This window comes from Plectropomus leopardus, chromosome 11 (assembly GCF_026936395.1).
Source record: "Plectropomus leopardus strain MGB_pleo_1.0 chromosome 11, ASM2693639v1, whole genome shotgun sequence".
Lineage (NCBI taxonomy): Eukaryota > Metazoa > Chordata > Actinopteri > Perciformes > Serranidae > Plectropomus > Plectropomus leopardus.
The window spans coordinates 21,952,324-21,972,734 of NC_142186.1; positions in this window are offsets into that span (position 1 = coordinate 21,952,324).

Genomic DNA, 20,411 nt, shown 5'->3' on the forward strand with positions numbered 1-20,411 from the left:
GTAGTCTTTGCTCATCATCCAAAAAGGGAAACCATAACACCATCTTGATGCTAGTTAGCACATTAACAACACACTCCAGTGTTGAAAGAACAAAGCATATTTACTGTGCACCAGTGAACAATAACACAAACCATCAGGAAACATTTCTGCTAAAGAAATAATCTTACCTCATATAACTAGTTTGTTTGGTCTCACTTTCTCTTGACATTAGCCTTTTTTTTTTTATCATTTCCTCACTTCTGTTTCTCTTCTTATGTGCTGAGCTGAACCAGTCAGAGCGATTTCATTTGTTGACAGGCTCCAATTCAACATACTTAATAGGAAGAAAAAAAGCGGACATAGGCCAACCGTGTGGGACCCTGCACAGCCTAAATGTAGGTGGGGTTGTTACTTAATAGTAATAGCTACGCTTTTGCTATTTCCAGCTCTCGGTGTATTTCCCCTTTATAGGTGATGAGAGGAACATCTGCACCTCTCTGACTGGCCACAAAACAGAAAAGCACACCAACATTTTCAGAACAAAAAAGATCAGGCTGGAGTGTGTAGAGTCTCTGTTGCAATCAGTGAAATGTTTAACACTAGTGGGTTTGTGCATTGAGTCCTTGTAGAACAAGAATTGCTGATCTATCTTGACTGATCAACAGACTGCAGTGTTTCTAGTGCTACATTTTTGTATAATGAATTGCAAAAAGAAGTGTTTTAATGTGTTATGAACTGAACTGAACTGAACAGGAGGCTGCAGTGAGACAGCAGAGTCACAAGTAACAAGTTTGGCAACGTCAACTGTAACCTCATCTGACCGCTGCGCAAGACATTTTGTGTTTGTGCTGTCGTATGATTTGACATAGGAATTTTGGATAGTAGGACATAGGATTGTACTGAATTCATACTAGAAAATCGTCACTGTGGTACATAATTTAGGCATCAAAGAAAAATGTCTAGCAGAAAGGGTTGGATTTTAATACTAATGTTCATTGTTCCACACATCTATTGATCTTGCAAGTGAAATGTCTGTTTTGAGTTTCTGCGTGATATTCTGTATATATACAGCACAACAAAGCAAAGCCTGAATTATGTAAGACATACAAAGTGGATGAATAGCCTTTATCTAACGAAAAGAAAAAAAATCCTGTTTCTGTGTTTTGTGTGTGGCGTCTGGGAAGTGACTGCCTAAATGAGCTTTTGGATTGATGCATTATGGGAAGGACAAGGGAAGTGCCAAAACCATGCCGTCAGTGCCACTTACAAGGGGAAAAGCTCCAAATAAACATATGGTGTATTCAATCTTGCTAAGCCTTGGGGGGCCTCAGCAATGAGCGATACAGTGAGGAGTTCCATTAAGGACCGGCTGCTTGTATTTGCACTTTATTATTGCAAATAGATGCTCTCCCCTTCTATTCCATTGTTTCATGAGTGCTCAATATCTCCACTGATGTCCCTGTGATAAAGCATTGGTTGGGTTGTGCAATTTTGATTTTTGCTTATATTTGCGTCCAATTTTTTGTTGAGTGGAAAGCCTGCGTGCCAATTGATCAAGTTGTCTGTGTAGAGTGGTCAAGTACGCCACACAGCTAGACAAATAGACATGTTTGTCTAACATATGGTAATGGCGAGCCCTGAAATCAATCATTCAGGATGCACTAGTATGACTAAAAGCAAGCGTTCCTTTGAGTGCCAGGGACAGATTCATTCTTTTTGTCAGGAGCGCTTTGGGCGGTAGGCAGGCGTCTCACTCTCTGTCTGTTGGTTTTTCAAACAGTTTTTAACCCAGGACTCTTGCCAAGAGTTTTGATATATGACACAGCCATTCACCCAGATTACAGACCACACGCTTTGCCAAGTTAATGTCCCAACCCCTTACTAAAGATTGGTTAAAAGACAAAGTAAACCTCTTCACATTCACTCTGACCTGCAAGAAGAGACATCTGTCATAAGCATCGGGAAAATTGGGGTCATATGTTATATATTCTGGCAGTTTATTCACCCCAGTAGATGGCTGGAGAAAGTGTTTAATTCTCCTCATGTTGAAGCAATTCCTCTTTAGAGCGAGCCGCAACGTGCCAGCGGATTATAAATGACACCTGCCACGTTTTCTAGAAAATAAGAAGCGATAACCTTCAACTATTCCAACAGCTGTTGTTCTCCAGCAGACATACCATCACAGTAATGTGTTGGGACACGGTGAAAGGTGTTTTCCAGAAACCTTGTAAGGTGATCGTTTGATTGACAATGAAAACATGGTTCGTCTGTGTCACAGCTCTCCAGCGGAGGAGGCAAAAAAAAAGTGAATATAATCAGAGTGAGACAAAAACAAAACATCCTCTGCACTCAATGTGTAAAATATTTGTAGTGACATCCAAAATACTTGGCACACACGTACGGTGAAGACAGTGCTGGCTGTAAGCGGTGTCATTTTTAGCTACTTTGGGAATCAGCTTGGCAGGCCTGACATGTTGCCATTCCTCAATATGTATAACACGCGCTGTAGCCAAATGAAATGTTCCCTCGAAATTGAGGTCATTTCTATTCAAATATTTGTTGTCCTGACAATCCAACAGGAGGGAAAATATATTAGAAGAATAACTGTGATGACAAAGGAAATATTCACCCTAATCATAACGGTGTGCCATTGTGACATCAACCAGGGAAGTCATTTTTAAGTATCAAATTGTGCTCATAATTGCACCATAAAATATGTATTTCTACCATAATGACATTTGTGTCAAACTAGACATCATTGGACTGGTCAGTCCTTTATGGTACTAATCGACGACTGGCAGATAAAAGACGTTCCTGTTCTCAGCCTGCAGCTCACAGAGTTTCTGTGGAATGATATTTTTGCTCATGAATGAAAAGCCCTGTGATTTGGGGGATTTGTAATGCAACATAATTTGGCTGAGCATCCGCCTTAATATTTTACTTGCTTAATCAAACTGCAAGAAAGGGTAATGCACACTACTAATTGGATTGTGTCATTTAATTCAATAATGAACAAGAGGGAAAGGAATAAACAAATGAGCTATCCTACTCATTTATGCAATTAATTCCAAATTATATTGTAAGTGTCAGTACACAGAGAGTTGGTAATACTAAAAGCTTGCCTTTGAAAAGCCTGTAATAGCACAGTAGTATGCATTAAAGTGGCATTTAAAAGCATTATGTCTGAGCATTTTCAGTTGCTTCAGTTTTCAACAGTACAGGACTTACTATTCTACTGCTTTAGTTTTAATAGAGATCAAACTGGACTGAAACTTATTTCATCTCAAACACTGATCTTAGTTTTACTCTGGGGCAGATGAGATGATTAGCTGGAAACTTTTGAATCATTTGGAAACTTTTGATCCGTTTTCTTTTTTGTGTGTGTGAAATTTCTGCGCAGCACCTTTCGAGTTTTGTAGCATTTGTATGATTGTTAAACATTTGAAGTCCTAATGTAGTAGTAGTAGCATTGCTGGGTTTAAGTACCGGGGATCCACTGATTGATCGGCTGAACATTGGCATCAGCAGATATTCATCTTGTTGACTGCCATTGGCCTATCAATAAATAGGGCTGATGCTTTGTAATGTATAACATCTTTTTGATCAGGCTAAAAAGCAAGGCTCAAGACTAATAGCATCCCATTGTCCCGGGGAAAACAGAAATGTGTTTGGGATGTAAAGAGATCTTACTTTAGACGCTGTTGGGATAAAAGGATGCAGGTGGAAAGGTAAATTATAATGTTCTTGTGATGTGCTCATTGTAATCTTGCAGAATTTAGTTTTTGGTGAGAAACTTGAATAAATATAGTTGTTTGAAGGATAAATTTGTTGATTTTTTTCTTTTTTTTTTTTTTTTTTTTACAGATGTATAAAATAAATATTTGTAAGGAAATTACAATATATTATAGATACTAAAAGGCTTTTGGCTCTATTTTTTGAAGTGATATTTTTCATGTGAAAAAATGCTTATTTCAAAATTTGTTACATCAATTTGTTTGATTGGATTTGTGTTAAGGTAAAGTTACGAAAACCTGAATGACTTTTCATTTCTTTGTTTCCCTGACAAGAAAGGGGGAATAAATAACTACAAAAACAAAATAAACAACCACTAAAAAACCCCGTTAGTATCAGTGTCGGTTATCGGGGAATTTGTTATTTAAACCTCGGTATCTGTATCTGCCCAGAAATTCACAATCAGTGCATCCCTATTAAGTACCATCAGAAACAATAATACTAAATGAGACGACCCCTCCCCTGCTTCCTGCCCCCCTACTTCTGCCCCCCACAGCCATCTTCAAAGTCTGCCTTCATTTTGATGTCAGCTACACACCTCGAAAGTTTCATGACTGCATCTTGCACGGTCGTGATGCTGACAGACAGACAGACAGAAAACACCTTGCTAATTACTCACAATAGCTTCTTCTGTGATATATTTGGTCACAGTTGGCGTCATCAGGACCACATTTTGCCATGATGACACACACAGACTCACAAGGTGAAAACAATACCAGCCGTCACACCGTTGTTGCAGCTGGTAATCAGCAGAGACTTCACACTGTAATTGCAGAGATTTATTCAGATCTGAAAGCGAAGCACCTCATCCTGATCCATTTTGATGGTACAACATATAGCTGTCAGGCTTCTTCTGCCTAAAACTGACAGCAAGGAAACGGGATGTGGGCAGCCGGAGGCATTTTCCCCAGGGGAAAGCCAGGACATATGGTTGTTGTGATGCTGGGACTTGTTATTCTGCAGTAAAGGAGTCCCACTGGACCAGTTAAGTGGTAATGACAGTATGGAATGAAATGACAAGAGCCATATTTCCACAGGTGCTGCACTGAAGTCCCACTCATAGTTTTTGTGGCCTGTTTATATTGATACAGCAGCTCATCAAAGAGTCAGTCCTTTAGAAAATAAACTGCTATCTGTTGCGGTAGCTCTTACAAGGCGAGTGCCTCGCAGCATTCGTCTGGCTTGTTGTTGTGGTGCTAGAGGCTAGTGCTTACCTTCCCAAGGCTAATAGGACTCTGATCACATTTAGTGCATCCTGATCTGGCAGGTCAATAAGCGTGTAAAAACCAGTGTTCTCATTAGAGCACGGAACATTGATTAAGATTAAAATTAAAATGCGCAACGGCACAGTGAAGCTCAAGGACCATGCATAAGAACATCAGCAATGTTTAATGCACCACAGCCTGTTTACTTCATGAAACTTAAATTTTGCCTTGCCAGCTCACCAAGTGGTATTTCGAGTTTTTCCTCACTAATCGATGGTTCAATACAGAACATTTCCTGCACTCACACTGCACACCACATCACATATAATGGTGAGCAAAACTCTTATGCATTTCATTATGCTCAATACTAATTTTCCAATGCTAAAACATTTTAACCAAATCAGCACTGTATTATCGTAATGGTGGGAGATTTGAGAGAAGATGGGTGTATTTCTTTAGACAGAACCAGAGCGGACATGTAGGGCGAGCTGAGTGCTGCAGAGAGGTGAGCGGCTTCTCGACTATCTTGGGTCCACTGATTATGATCAGCTAGCGTCAAGCAGCTCCCAGCAGATATCAGCACATTATCTCAGGTTTAGTACAGCCTCTTAATCACACCGGGCACAGAAATCCATTAGTCTCTGTCACTTTCTCCCCAACTCAGGAAGCTAGATCACAATCTGCCATTTGAATGTTATGGTCCCTCTCTTTCCATTTTCCCCAGAGATTTTTCGCCCTTCCATCCCACTAGACCTTTGCAAACACTACCTTACCATTACTTTTTCTACATTTGTTGCATACCGTGTATTTCCATGTGTGTCTGGGCAGCAATCTCCCTGCATATCTTCTCACCATTCTATCAGCATCATCCCTCCAAAAACATGTTTTCCCCTTGTGCACTCGTCAAGAAGATGCATAACACACAAGGCAATCTTGCAGTTGGAGGAGTGACAGTCTTTCCACTGTCATGCCTTATGCATGTGAAGTTGTGATGGGACAATGAGATTGCCTACATTTTCCTGGAAACTGATGTAACCTGACAGAGAGATTTCACTGACAGTGACACATTTAATTTTATTTTTCCTTTTGCTTGTTTCAGAAATATTTTATCAATTGTAAACACGGCCCCTGTATGTATGTATATGTGTACATACTGTACTACAGTATATAAAGTTACAGTGTTCCACGCAAACAAAACATTTAAATATTGATTTCTTAAAAAACCATATGGACACAACCAATATTTTTTGTTTATGCCTCTGTGCAGACTATTTTTGCTTATAGAAAAATCAATAGAGCTTGAGTTATCAAATCCAACGTGTGTTGGAAGAGAGTGCCAAAGGGGAGAGCGAGCGGCAGCAAAATCGATCCTGAGATATTGCCTTATTTAACAGGTGCCATAAATAGCAGCATTATGATGTTAACTATTCCTGAAGTTACAAAGAGGACAAGGAGAGGTCAGACTGCATGTTACACCCACTTTTTGCCAACTCAAATGCGTCTCATCTAAGTTCAGTATCCTTCCCTGCCTAAATTCACTCCTGTGGGCAGATGCATTTTCAAAATACTGCAGTGTTCCCTGCATCTAATGCCCTCTTCATATACTGCACATTGTGCTGCTACTGAATAAAAACTTATCAGATTTCATCAGCAAGACATTGATGATTTGTGAATTTGGCCTTGTCTACAGAGATATTTTTGAAAACTGGGATTTGACTACAATGTAAAGGCCCTTTGCTCCCTCTTTCATGCATAATAGTCAGTAGTATGTAATAAAGACAAAAGCCGCTAAAAAAAATCTAAAAAAACCCAACAGTGTAATAATTATGCCCATATGACCTGTGTTTTGGTATTTCTGTCTACACTAGAACACAATAGGACACGAAATGCTCACCAGCTCTAGATGTCTTCAGCAGTCTCCCCTCATCACAAAGGTAGTAAGTGTACAGTATAATGTTACCCTTTTCAAAACAAATACAGGAGATCTCATCACTGTTGATTCCCATTCAATGTAAGGATAAAGGATTTCATTCAAACATACGAGTGATGCTCTGAACATGCAAACGTTTTCTTTCCAATAATCATCGACAACAATCCCACTTTGGAAAGTGTCCCACCACCTGCTGGTTCCACCAGGCCTGATCCACAACCATTGTTTGTGGCAGACTCTAAACTGTTGACGCTGAAGTAGAGCAAAAACACTGGGTGCAGCAGATGCCTCCGTTTGTCTGTGTGTTGCATAAATACTATGTTTAAGTGTAGTAGTCAATAGTCCAAATAGAACTAACAAAATGTTAGCAGAATGGTAGTCCACCATTGTTGTTGTTGTTTCTAGCATATGCTCATTACACACAGCAGCAACAGGCATGCGCAAATTATTGGCGCCATTGTTTTTCAAAAGTGTTTTAAAATATCTCCTTTTTAGAGACCTAGAACCCTGCTTGTGTGAAAATGCAGAGGAACATGTACACATGTAGACAGGGCCTTAATGATAATCTCCAGCAACCCAAGCCTTGCTGGAATGACCTGTTGACTGTTGATTTAACTGACACATGTGTCCACACAAATGAATGTGCCGACTACACCGTGACAAGATAGTGAAAATGAATCAGTGAGGACAATTAGGCGGGACACAAACAGTGTACAGAAATCAGTCCATCAATATGAGCAATACATCATTTTGAAGAGGACTGGCAGGGCTAAGTAGATTCCATTAGGTAAATAAATGTATAATCAAGGTGATTAATTGACAGATGAGGTACATTAATGCAAGAAAACCATCATAATAAAACTCAGAGAATGGAGGAGAGTCTAATGCTCTGAAGAAATGGATATTGTTAAATACACAGTAGCAGCAGTAGCAGATTTATGTGTTGTATGAATGTACTTAAAGAAAAGGCACCATGCATTTATTTTAAAATCCTGTTCCATTCATTAACTCCACTTTGGATTTATATTAGTGTTGTGGCAAGGCTGCTGTCAGCCACTGCTTTTCTTATAATTAGCTAGGGCCTCCATATCTAATCTGCAACTCTGTGGCCATGCTCCAGCAGCATCTGCTGAACCTGTATCGCCACCCTTGGTGTGCCCTACTGCAAGTGAGACTCAGATATAACCTCTTCCTAATCCGTCCACCACCTCCCTACTTGCCTCTGCATGTGAGCCATCATGGCAGAACTACAGAGAAAAAGAGGCTTATCCGAAATGTTATTCATGTTGCCCAACATCATATCGAGGCAGACTCACCATTTAAGGATAAATTTTGCTCCCAGAGAATGAACTTATAGCCAACTCGCTAGAAGACAAAGTTGGCATTGTACAGTTTGGAAAACCATGTACATGACAAATTTGTACATTTCATACTTGTCAAAGTTTCTTAAGTGGCGTAGTTCTGCTAACATGTACTGTATATGAGCTTAGTTTGTCATCGAGAGGTGCAGGGTGTGGTGGATAGCGTGACATCCAGGTGAGATGTTGGCCAAACAACAGAACTGGTTGTTTGACCCAATATTTTAAGCCAAAATATGCACTTTTCCTAACAGGGAAATAGCCTAGCATTAGCAATGATGCTAGGCTAATTTTACCTAACTTTTAAAATGACTGTACTCACACTGTACCCGCATCATCTGCTATTGAATTTTATTTTATCAAATTGTGTTGCATATTCTTAACTTGTACATGCTTAACTATATTATGTGCCTTTCCATCTTAATGTTGTTTGTTTTGACCAGTGTTCATAGTGTATCTTGATATTGCATTTAAAAAAATATATAGATTTTAGGATGAATATTAGCATCATGCAAGGGACTACGGATGAAAACTAGCTCCTCAGCTCCTTTATTGTGGCGTCTGGGTTTGGGCAATGAAACCCATCTGTAGTGTTGTGCATTTCAATTTAAAGTAGCTTTGAATATGTGAAGTAAATTGAAATTAAATCAATAATAATTAGTACAGAAAACAATCTTGAAGTAGTCATACTATAATATCATACTATAAAATAATTACTACTACAAGAACTTATTACTTAACAACCATCTCAGTGTTTTGACCCAAACATACACTCCTACAATCCTATATTTATAAACGGATGACTTGGCAAGTAGTCCGATATGAACTGGGTTTTTATGACTATATTTAGTGTTTTAATGGCCAGAGGTGTGTGGAACACCTGTGGCACAGTTTAGAAACTTGGTGGGAGTTATCAGTGGGTGTGTTAGGAACTAGCATTAGTCATGGCAAATCGTATCTCTCCTCTCTTTTTGTTTAAAAGCACTGCACTCCCCTGCCACTGTACACTGACAGCTTCATAATGGATAGTAGATAGGAGTGGAGACCCGCCTCTGTACAAATGAAACTTCTTATCCAAGAAGTTGCAGAGTTGCAAAGTGAAAATAAATGGAACCACAAAATGAATATAGGACACCTTAAACATATGTAAGGCCAACGGCATCTGTGTTTGACTTTAAATAGCATTTCAAGAAGTGATGCGCATTTCTAAGCAACTTTAACAGCAAGGTTACCATTAGATTTAAGGAGCTAAGCCACCAAGTTGATTTTGTGCTGCTAAGTCTATATATCACGCAGTCAATTTACAGCCTTTTAACCTATACAGATGATTCGGTTTTCTCATAAAACTAGGCTGTCAGCAAAGGATTGTGTTATATGTACACAGAAAGCTCTTTCTCCGTAAAATTTTGAACAGTTTCAATACACTTTTTCAAATGCTGTTGTTGCTTGGAGTCTTCCCTTTATCACACATATTGTGACATTTTAATGAGCCAACCGATGTGATATAAGACACTAAGCCAGACTTTTCTTTTTCTCAGGTTGTCAAATACAGATGTGCTACTTGGCATGCGATACAGACACCAAAGGCACCCTTTAGCATTTTGATGAGATGTGTCAGGCTGTCAGCTAACTCCAAAACAACCCCATCGGTGGCAATACTTGATGCTGAGAGCAACTGTCGTCGCATAAGACGTTGGGATGTCTGGATAGGGTGGAAGGTGTGGTGAGCGTTTCAAACAAATACTTTCACTCAAGAGACGAGTTCATTTGCAGTGTGATACCAAAAGTCAGTGTTGTTTTAACGTTACGTTACATACTTTCAGTACGTCAGTCATATATTTATGTCAATTATTTGAGGTATTTACATCACATTACACACTTATTTCAACCAAAACATGAAAGTCTTTTCTAAGCCAAACAAAGTACGAGGGGTGGAAGCGAGGAGTGGATCAGCTCACAGACTGTAGCAAGCAGTAGGGATGATTCGCAGACAGCCACTTAAGCAGCCAAACCCTTAAATGTGCCTATCTTTGGGCCTTAATACAATGTAAAAAGGTGAGTTATAAAAATTCACCCTACATGCAATTGTCATGAATGTTGAAATTAGCTATAGAGATCAAAAGTGTTTTTGTACCAGACTTAAAACATTTTTATTTCTGCTGTAAAGTTGCACATTTTTCTATGGGGATTTACTGTGTTTTGGAGCCAGCCTCAAGTGGCCATTAGAGGAACTGCAGTTCTTGGCACAATTTTTAAGCCTCAGAGGTCGCTGCTTGGCAGAATTGCACATTTTCACTTACCATAAATTGAAGCAGGTAAACCAGAAAATCAATTATCAGTGTCTTGTTTATCAACAAAATATACACCTCCTAATATTAACTTGTCAAGACTTTTCAGATTGTTCAAATGTACATAAAATATGTCTCAGTCATGTCTTTCAATTCCTAACAAGTAAATTATGTGCAGACTTTCTTATATAAAAACATCCTATGGTCTCTCAGTAGTTGTACTTCTGGCAGGCGTATGAATTGCACTAGGTCTACTCTGACTTTAGGTTCAACATAGACATTCATAAAACTTGAACAGTATTCCCTAGAAGGGCTTTTTAAGTAGGCTGGCAGACATTTTGTTTCCGGCAAGCAGAGTTGCACCTGTTTTGTTTCTTAGTTCTGCTTTATTCAAGCAGGAGTGAACTGTGGGCTAAATTCAAAGCAGAAAGAGGGAGAGAGATGTTGTTGTCTTTGCTCTTGTTCCTCTGACAGCTACAGAGGCATAAGAGAAGTCCTCCAGGTTACAGGTGCCATGCCGCAAATGTCACACAAATAGATGAGCTTGTGGCGCCTCCAACAGTGAGACAGAGAAGGGGTCAACCATGCAATGATGATGAAAACCAATAATATACAACATGGCGAGATGGGCAAAAGCTTGACACTGTCATGTTTCACGGTAGGAAATTGAGGATCAGAAAGCCATTCATCCAGATTTTGCCTCTGATAGAAAAACCAGAAGGTCACTTTGGCCTTTTCATGTAGCCAGCAATAAGAGACCAGAAACCAACCAGTTCACCCAGACTGGCAGACTGTTGTTCCTCCCCATAATGATTAAAGGCAAAGTATGGACGTCAGTAATGAACGTTATCTTTGATGCTGCAAATCAGATTTTGATCATACGGGAATGATGAAGGCCTTCGCTTTAGGACCACATCTTTGAAAACAATTGACATATTAAGGCATTGTGCTTCTTGGTTATGGCAAATATAGTGATTGCAATTATTTTGGTTAATATTGAGATCATGATTATTTAGCATGATTACTTACTGACATTGGAAACTTTCTGAATTTAATAAACTTTCAAAAACATTTTTTTTTTTTTAAAGGGGATTTTCTTGATTTTAAGTATAATTCAACTGAAAAACTGGCTTAATGTGACCAGGGATGCATTGTAATATTGGCATGTCATCAGTATCAGCAGAAATTGGTTTTAAAATGAAATATCTGAATCGGCAAAACGTGCACTTTTCTGCAAATATTACAATATTATATTTATTTTAATATATTTATCTTTAAACACCAGCAATTTGACCAGCATCATGTTTTTTTTCACCCAGAACCAAACCTGGAACTAGAGTTAAGGCAAAATAGTACCCATGAATCACTTTTTTTCAGGTCATCTGCCAGATATCCTCGGCTGCCCACACAATGAAGGACACTGATTGCACACAATGAATAAGCCAATACCTCTGATATGTAACAGAATGATGTGTCCTGGCTGAGTTTGTGAATGTGTGAAGAATTAATCATAAAAAGGCTGAGTTTTGTCATTTTTAAAACTCTTCTGCCTGTGGGGGGAGGACAAACTACAAAGTTTGTTTACTTGTTCCTGATCAGCCTAAAGTGGGACTACCTCTTTTGTATAGAGGGTGACATGTTTACCATTGCCTTGTTTTGAGAGGCTGATTCTAGCAAAGTATCACAGTGGACTAAGTGACAGCTCCTGAGGGATTTACTTGCAACCTTTTCATTCACTGTCAGCGCTGTCACTTTTTAAATCTACTGCAGTTTCACCAATTAATGGTTCATAGTAAAGTGGTGCTGTATGTTCCATAGAATACCTCTCATTATTTTGGAGCTGTTTGTTCAGTTACAGCAGAGTCACTGGTGGCTAGAGCTTAACAGATGAGGTCTCTCTCTCTGAGCAGCTGTTGCAGGTTATTGATGACCTCATTAGAATGCTGCCTGCGGCACGATGGCTGACTTTGAAGGACTTCCCATATGCAATGCCACAAACCGCCAACGAAGCCCGTGCCACTCAATTCATGCCAAACAGCATTTCCTAACGGTCTTTTAGCAGGGGAAGTCAAAGGCAATGCTGGAATTGTTGTGGGGCTCCCAAATCTTCTCTAAAACCTGGAGGCTTTTTATTGCAAAGTATGACTTGAGCACTTGGAGGAGTTCCAGTAAGCAGCTTTCCAGGTCCCATTCCTGACACATATTAATTCAAATCCCTTTCATTTAACAAATCAGCAACACAAAAAAAGAGTTTTCATCTTATTCAATCAGAACATTACACATCACATCTCTAAATTTACTGCTGTGAATGGACTCCATGTCAACGAAAAAGGTAATACGATGTCCCATTAATGTTAGGCTACAGGTGCTGTCTCTTTATCTTTTATATCTGAGACACTAGCTTGCATTAACACAGCCTCATTAAGCAATAATGCTCTGTAATTAAATATGACTTTACATTTGGCCTTACCCATAAACACAGGCAACAAGGAGCCACAAAAATAAAACACAATGGGAGACATAAATTGTTATTTTCAGTGGCTACACATTAACATTTTTGCAGCTTTGTGTGGTTATTAAAATCAGTGTAGCACAACGGCAGTCATCTGCCATAAATACTGAGTGAGACACACGTTTTAATCATGCACTTTATGGCTACAGTGTGCAGCTTGGTTTGCAACTGCATATTTAGTGCGTGACATAAGGTGGTGTTAGTTTACTGTCTGAAACCACGGAAACTCTGCCAGGATCTGTTACAGGAGCCAGATCCAAAGGACTTGAAACCAATACTGAACAGACATCTGTCGGAATATATTTTAGAAGACTACTTATAAATGTAATAAATAAGAGTAAAGAAATTAGATTTATTAGAGATGTGCTGATGGTGAAATTCTAGGTCAATACCAGTTCCGATATTTAAAATAACGCTTTGGCAGAAGGGGGTACCAATGTTATACCAAAATTATTTGTTTTTATTGTATTGTATTCACACTTTTGTGCAAGGAAAAAAATCTTAATTATAAAGAGAGAAATAGACAGTTTTAAAGACATTTAGCCCTTCATTACACGGCCTTTGAAAGAGCACAAATTTAACAGTGCACATTGATAAGACAAATTTTAATATAATCTTCTTCCATGCAAAAGAACATTGGAAAAAAGTGCTTCAGAAGCCTTTTTACGATATATAATATACCCTAATTCCCTCTCTAATGTCAGCTTTGTATTGCTGTGAAGACATTAACAAATTTCTCCTTCAAACAACTGTTCTCACCAAAAAGTACAAGATTACATTTACAACGTATCATCATAACATTGTAATTTACCTTCGCCGAAAACTCATTTTGAAAAAATTATATGTTGCCTTTGTCACCATTAAAAAAGGACTTTGATTTATGTAGACAAATTAAGTTAAGAGCTGTAATTCAATGATAGATATAAAATCAAAATAGAGCAGGTATTACCTTTGCGTGCAAATGACATTTGAGGGTTTTTGCAGATGGGCAGATAGTCTCGACACTGCTAAGCGGCACCTTGGTCTTAGAGGTCCAAAGCAGCTGTTCTTTCACTTAACCACCACATATTGGGTTAAACAAAGCACCCAGCCATCACTTGCAATCCCGCTTGAAGTGCCAGGAGTGTATGCCAAGTCCCTCCAACTGTCACTTCCTTATTCAATATTAATGAGCAGTTTACGTTACACAAATCCATGCCACTACCACTCAAAATGTCAAATAGTTTTCAACTGGAGTTTTGTTCCCTGAGTGATAGCAGCCTTTCTTTTTTTTTTTCTTTTTTTTTCTCTTCAACGTCCTGTTGGAGAGCGATAGAGGGAGGAGGAACGTGACATGGCGGTTTTGGACTCCATCTGCAGGCTGCCCAAATTGGCCTTCACAGCCCATAAACTTTACCCCAGCCAGCCAGACACCCTCTAGCACCTTCCCTGTGGACAGGCCATATAATGTCCTCTTATAGAAGAGAGAGGAGAGAGACTCTCTGGCTTCCATCACTGAGGATTTTTTTTTCTACAGAGGAGGCAAAGAGAGCAAAAGACATACTTACATTTGGTGTCTGGTATAATTACTTACTCTCTGCCATAGCAATGCAAAACGGCCTCACTCTCTTGTAGTAGAAGAAAGCCTCCATTAAACTTATCATCATGATCAAGTCATTATAGCTGCTGCCGCTCACCAATTCTGAAAACGTACTTTTATCCCACCACTAGCTGGCTGTGAAAAGAAGTCACCACAAACCAGTTTAACTGTAACAGGTCAATGCTAAGTCAAAATGTAATAGTAAAGAATTGCCTTTGTAAAACCTTGCTCTTTTTTTCATAACTATTATGTTAGCCAATTTTAGGGAGGTTTACATGCTGTGTTGCACTGGCAGCTTCCCAAGTTGAGGGATGGAAATGTAAGTATGGAGTTTGATAGAGAATAGCAAATCATCTGCTGGTGAACTTCATTCCTCTCTGGAACCGAATGAAGTCTGGTGCTGAGCCAACATCAAACAGCCTTGCTGTAGGCTGCAAGCAACCTTGGGATAAAACACTGACAGTATCTCCTCAGGTAGAAGCGAGCAAAGAGGTTTGGAGTTCCTGTTTGATGATGAGAGAGATCTGCCTCACACAACAAATCCAAACCTTAAAAAAACATACTCGGTGGCCATAATATCAGATCCACCTAGCCAGGATCACTTAGGCAGGTCCAAATGTTTTGTTTTAGATGCAAAGCAAGAGACTGAAGATACTGCCCAATAACTCTGTCTTGCTCACAACTGGCTTACATTCGGCCGACTGCAGATTCATCACTAGAGGGAGCAGCTCAATCATCGGTAGACAGGTTCACCTGTGACACCTACAGGACATGAAAGCAATAGCGGATGCAGTTTTATCCTACAGATGCACCTCCAACAGGCAAAGGAATTAATAGCTGTCACAATTTTAACTCTGATGCCTCCTGCTGGCAGTGAGCTTTCCAGTTCTGCAAAAAGATGAGTTTTGTTTTTAAGATTTTTCATCTGTGACAAGGAAAGCAAAGCTCTCTCTGTTTCATCTTGAGCAGAATATTTTCTATGCATGGACTCAACAAGATGCTATGAGCTTTCAAAGAGATCTCGGTCTTTTGATGGCTGGATAACATCTATCATTTTCTGAAGTAACTTCAGTGAAACATTAATGGCGTTAGCATTTCATCCAGCTTGTCTCAAAGGCGCTTTGTTGGTTTGTGATCCATTGTTCGGGCTGATGTAGTAGTTAGTCTTATTGCAGCAGAAAACACAATTTCTGGATGTGTGGGGACACAGTCTGAGTGAAAATCACTTGAAATCTGCTCCCTTCAACAAATCTGGTTATTTTGTTGACAGTTGAGCTAAATTGAAAACAGTGAGTGTAAGTTATGAAGTTTTTTTTGTGTTATGTTTTAAATCCCATGCCTTCCACTTAAAAGTTTCGCTTACAGCTTCACAGCAAATTCCCAAATCTATATTATTATACAACACTTGCAATAGAAAGGTATATTTTATGTCCTATGTGTGCAATAATATATGTAGTATTTTCCATGATACCTATCATCAAGCAGTGATATGGGTACTTAATGAAGCATAACATCTAAATCTGCACGTCTGAAATATCTATTTGCATAGGTTATTTGAAGGCATCATGTGTGTCTTTTCCACCTTAAAATGTCTAAAAATGACTTGACCAACATTATGTTTTTTTTTTAGGTGTGTATATCCCAGATGTTTCCAAAAATATTCAAGCCCAAAGAAATAACTTTATTACTTAACTTTAGTGAAGGACATGGTCCGTGTCATTCAGTTTCAGTCGCCTGCCAGTTGTGTCATAACCCCTTTGCACATGCATCGGGGTTGTGGTTGTCTGCCAAAAGCTGTGATAAATTGAGTTTTTATCCAGATTTAATTAACATTTTTCAGGTAATTTTTAACTAAATATTTTAACCGGATGAAGGATTTAGTCATTAGAAGTCTGGATCTTGAGTTATCAGAGAAACAAGCTGAGCAAACATTAGCAGCAGCTCGGCTCGAGCCCCTGCTGTAGGAATAGCATTCGAGAAACATTTATTTTTAATATGAAACTGCTTTATTCCGTGCTTTTACGGGTTTAAATCATCGGGTGCATTCGTTTTGGAGTGGAAGAGACCTCTGTGGATAATTCGGCCTCAGGCATAAACCTCTAGAAGGAATCCTAACAAGGATAAACTGACTGCAGTGACAGCATTGCTCTGTCTTTTAATACTTTTGTTTGAGAGAATGTAGTGGCAGAAGATTACATACATTTAAAGCTACACACACTGTGATAAGATAGAAGAGTTTGGCATTCAAATGATAGTTTATTGGCATGAAATTGTGTAATAAAAGCCATCAAGTATCAATACACCACCACCACAACCGCCTCTACTATTACTATCAGATGCAGTCATATTGTTCACATCTCATTCTTCCTCCTCAGATTGTTGCAGTAGAAACTGATGCAGCGTTTTCATCCATCATTCTGAACCACTACAGCTTGAGCTACTTTTCTGGTTTAACCTTGCAACGTCGAGGTTCAATGAGCTGTGTATTAATGAGATGCCCTTTACACATTACCGTTGTACTGTGATATTCTTTTGTACTTGTAGCCCGCCTGTCAGCTTGAATGAGTCTTATCGTTCCCTGACACCTCTTATGAATGAGGGGTTTTTTGCCCTCAGTACTGCAGCTGACTGCATGCGTTTTGTCTGCTGCAAGATTCTTGGTAAGGTCTGAGATGCTTGCACAGACCATCATTTATTTTAAAGCATGTAATTATTGCATCATATGCATTCTAACATTTAGAGAAATAGTGTGTGTGGCTTCAGTGACATGCGACTTGCTCTCTGGAGGTCTGAGTGATTTACGGAAATGAAGAGGTGTGCTTAATGGAGTGGCCGCTGAGTGCACCATGCAATGTTAAACTGTACAGTACCTTCTTGACAAAACTCTACTACTTCACTTAAGATGTTCAAGAGTGTTATTTTATGTACACGAGAGAAAATTGCTTTTCATCCAGTGCTATATTTATATTCATAAAAAGCCTCTATTCCAGTCATTATCAGGGTCAAAGACAGAGAATAGAAAGAGCAAGTCACTAAGGCATTTCATGGGCAATATCTCTATCAGGCTATTTCACCTCAAGTCAAATGGATAATTCAACATGATGATGTGAGGATATAGCTCTGATACTGGTGGTGTCAGTGATTTGCAATAAAAGCGACGGGGTCTGGAATAAACAATGCTTTTTTCTCATTCCGACATTCCACCATATGGTGTCTCCCTGTACAAATACGATGCATGTAATGCCAAGCTCATTATGGAAGGTAGAATATGCATGAGTATTCCCTCTGTGGTACCACTTTATTAGAGCATTATGGTGTGCTGTAATTACACACTCATTAATTGTTCATTATTTTTAACGTTATTGGGATGGACATTGCTATCGACCTTCTAACAGTCCAGCTTCCTTGGCACAATGCCATATGTGAGAGTGAAAATGTATCAGTGTCAATACAATCTTGATGTTTGACTTGCTTCATTTGAATACGTTAATGGAAATCCCTTTCATGGCCCATGACCCAAATTAGGATTTTGATTTTATTTTAGCAAGCGAATGACACAAATTGTTTTCTATTCCATGATCAATAATTGTGAAATACAGTTTATCTTGTTGAAGAGCCCAAGATGTGGAGCTTGTCACATTCAGCTCAATGTGCCTTCTTTGTGTTCCATTACTCCCAAGGTCCAAAATGAGCAGCCGACACTTCCTGGGTGCAACTACAGATGTATTTCTAAGTCAGTGATTTTGGCTATTAAAATGAATGAGGTCAGTTGCGATTAGCAGAATGTTGAAAAAGACCTTCATCACGAAAATCTTCATCACTACAACACATGAGTTAATAAACCATGTTTTGTTTTGCATTGGTGCCAGCATGCAGTATAACTTGTCAATCTTATATCACAATTCTGTGATTGAGCCTTGTGGTCCACCAACACTATGTTTAGGGCTGGGTGCATAACTGAATTTCATTTTCAATTGTGATTTTAGCGTCTAAGAATTATGATAACAAGATAATCATGATGAAATAACTGATGTGCCGCATTGGGTTTTGCAGTGTTGCTCTGTTTTGTCTTGTGTTATGAATCCAGCGCACTGTGCTCAGCGTTGCCAACTTAGTGACCCTCTTGCTAGATCAAGTGACTTTTCAGACTCTTTCAGCAACTTCTTTTTCAAAAAACGATTCACAAAAGATTTGGCAACTCATTCAGACCATCAGGGAAAAAGAGATATTCAAATAGCCTGTATTATATTATAAATCATTCCGGTTCATGCAGCTCAGAGTAATCACAGTTCACGGCTCCTCTGATAACAGTGCGGCGTCCCCCCCGTCTCCTCATGCCCTATGTTTATACTGTCTATCATTTCTTTTCTCTATTTATTTTTTAATTGAATAATATATATTATATTATGCAGCTTTATGGCAGTTAAAACATGTTTTGGCCAATCTTTTAGCCAAGGTTAATTTTAGACCCTTGTCAAAATTAAATGTGTGATAACAACAATCTGTTGTCTCTGTTGTAGACATTTTTTAAAATGACTTAATGTTGTTAGGCACCACCCTTTGTTTTGATAGTTGAACGCTTTTATTGTGAAGCATCAGCACTTAGTTGACAAATAAACAGTGGGGCTGATATTAAAATAAAATTACTGTTACTCAGGATTACATGCTGCATCTTTTCCTGTGTATTCGTCGTGACTTTGCATCCAACAATGAAAACTATTGTATAGAAAAGTAATCACAGAGTGTAGATTTTATGGCTATTGAAGAAGTGCAATACAAAGTAGCCAAAATAGGGTTTGATTTAAAAAAAAAATCCTAACTTTGAGGATTACAACTCTAACTTTCTATGCCCTGGTTTGTAATACCCTCTGCTCTTGCACCTTTTCGAAGGTGATATCTACCTTCATTCCTCCAGAACAATTTTTATTCAGCTGCATCCTTTACCGCTACATATCCCGAGCTTCCTGCAGGGAATTCAGTTTTCGGGGATGATGACATTGCCTATAATAAGGTTCAGCGCACACTGGCTCCCCTATCAAGCCAATCCTCTGGTGCAGCTTCAGCTAAGATGGGTCTCTTACCCAGTGGGTCCGCTGAGATGGGCATGGCATGGGTCGGGCATTCATTCACCCCCAAATGGGTCGATGATGCACAGCCATCGGGCTCCAGCACATCGCCCCGGAGTGTCAAGCAGAACATCACCCACTGACGGCCCTGTCAAGGTCATCAAAAAGAGCACTGGTCTGGACATGTGCCATCAGAGTGAGAAAACCGCCACGAGCGTGCATGAGCAACAGAGCGAGGAAGTCTCCATAATGGCACAGACGCTGGAGGTCAACTTTAGGGTGTACTTTCTCCATCTAGCATGTCACTTATCGTACACACTGCAGTACAGTGAAATATATGAGAATAAATCTGAGGACACGAGCTTGAGGACTGTAAAGGTACTGCAGAGTCCTTATGCCATTCATTGCCTCTGCTATTCACAACATGATGAACACTATGTAAAACCACTCTAGATAAATAGTTTATGGTTCTACATTAGGCTGAGGCACATTAACATTAAATCAAACATAGACTTTCCTTCATGAAAAAAGAAAAATGTCCCTTTTCTTAAAAGCCACTCTACCATAATTGAGCGCCGCCACATAAAACTGACTTTGAATGGAATAATTCTTTTCATTAAAATCCATTTAGTAACTGTGTAGTTTATTTTCAAAAAGGGCTCTACAAAAGCGCTATTTCTTAAAATAGTCTATATTGGTTGA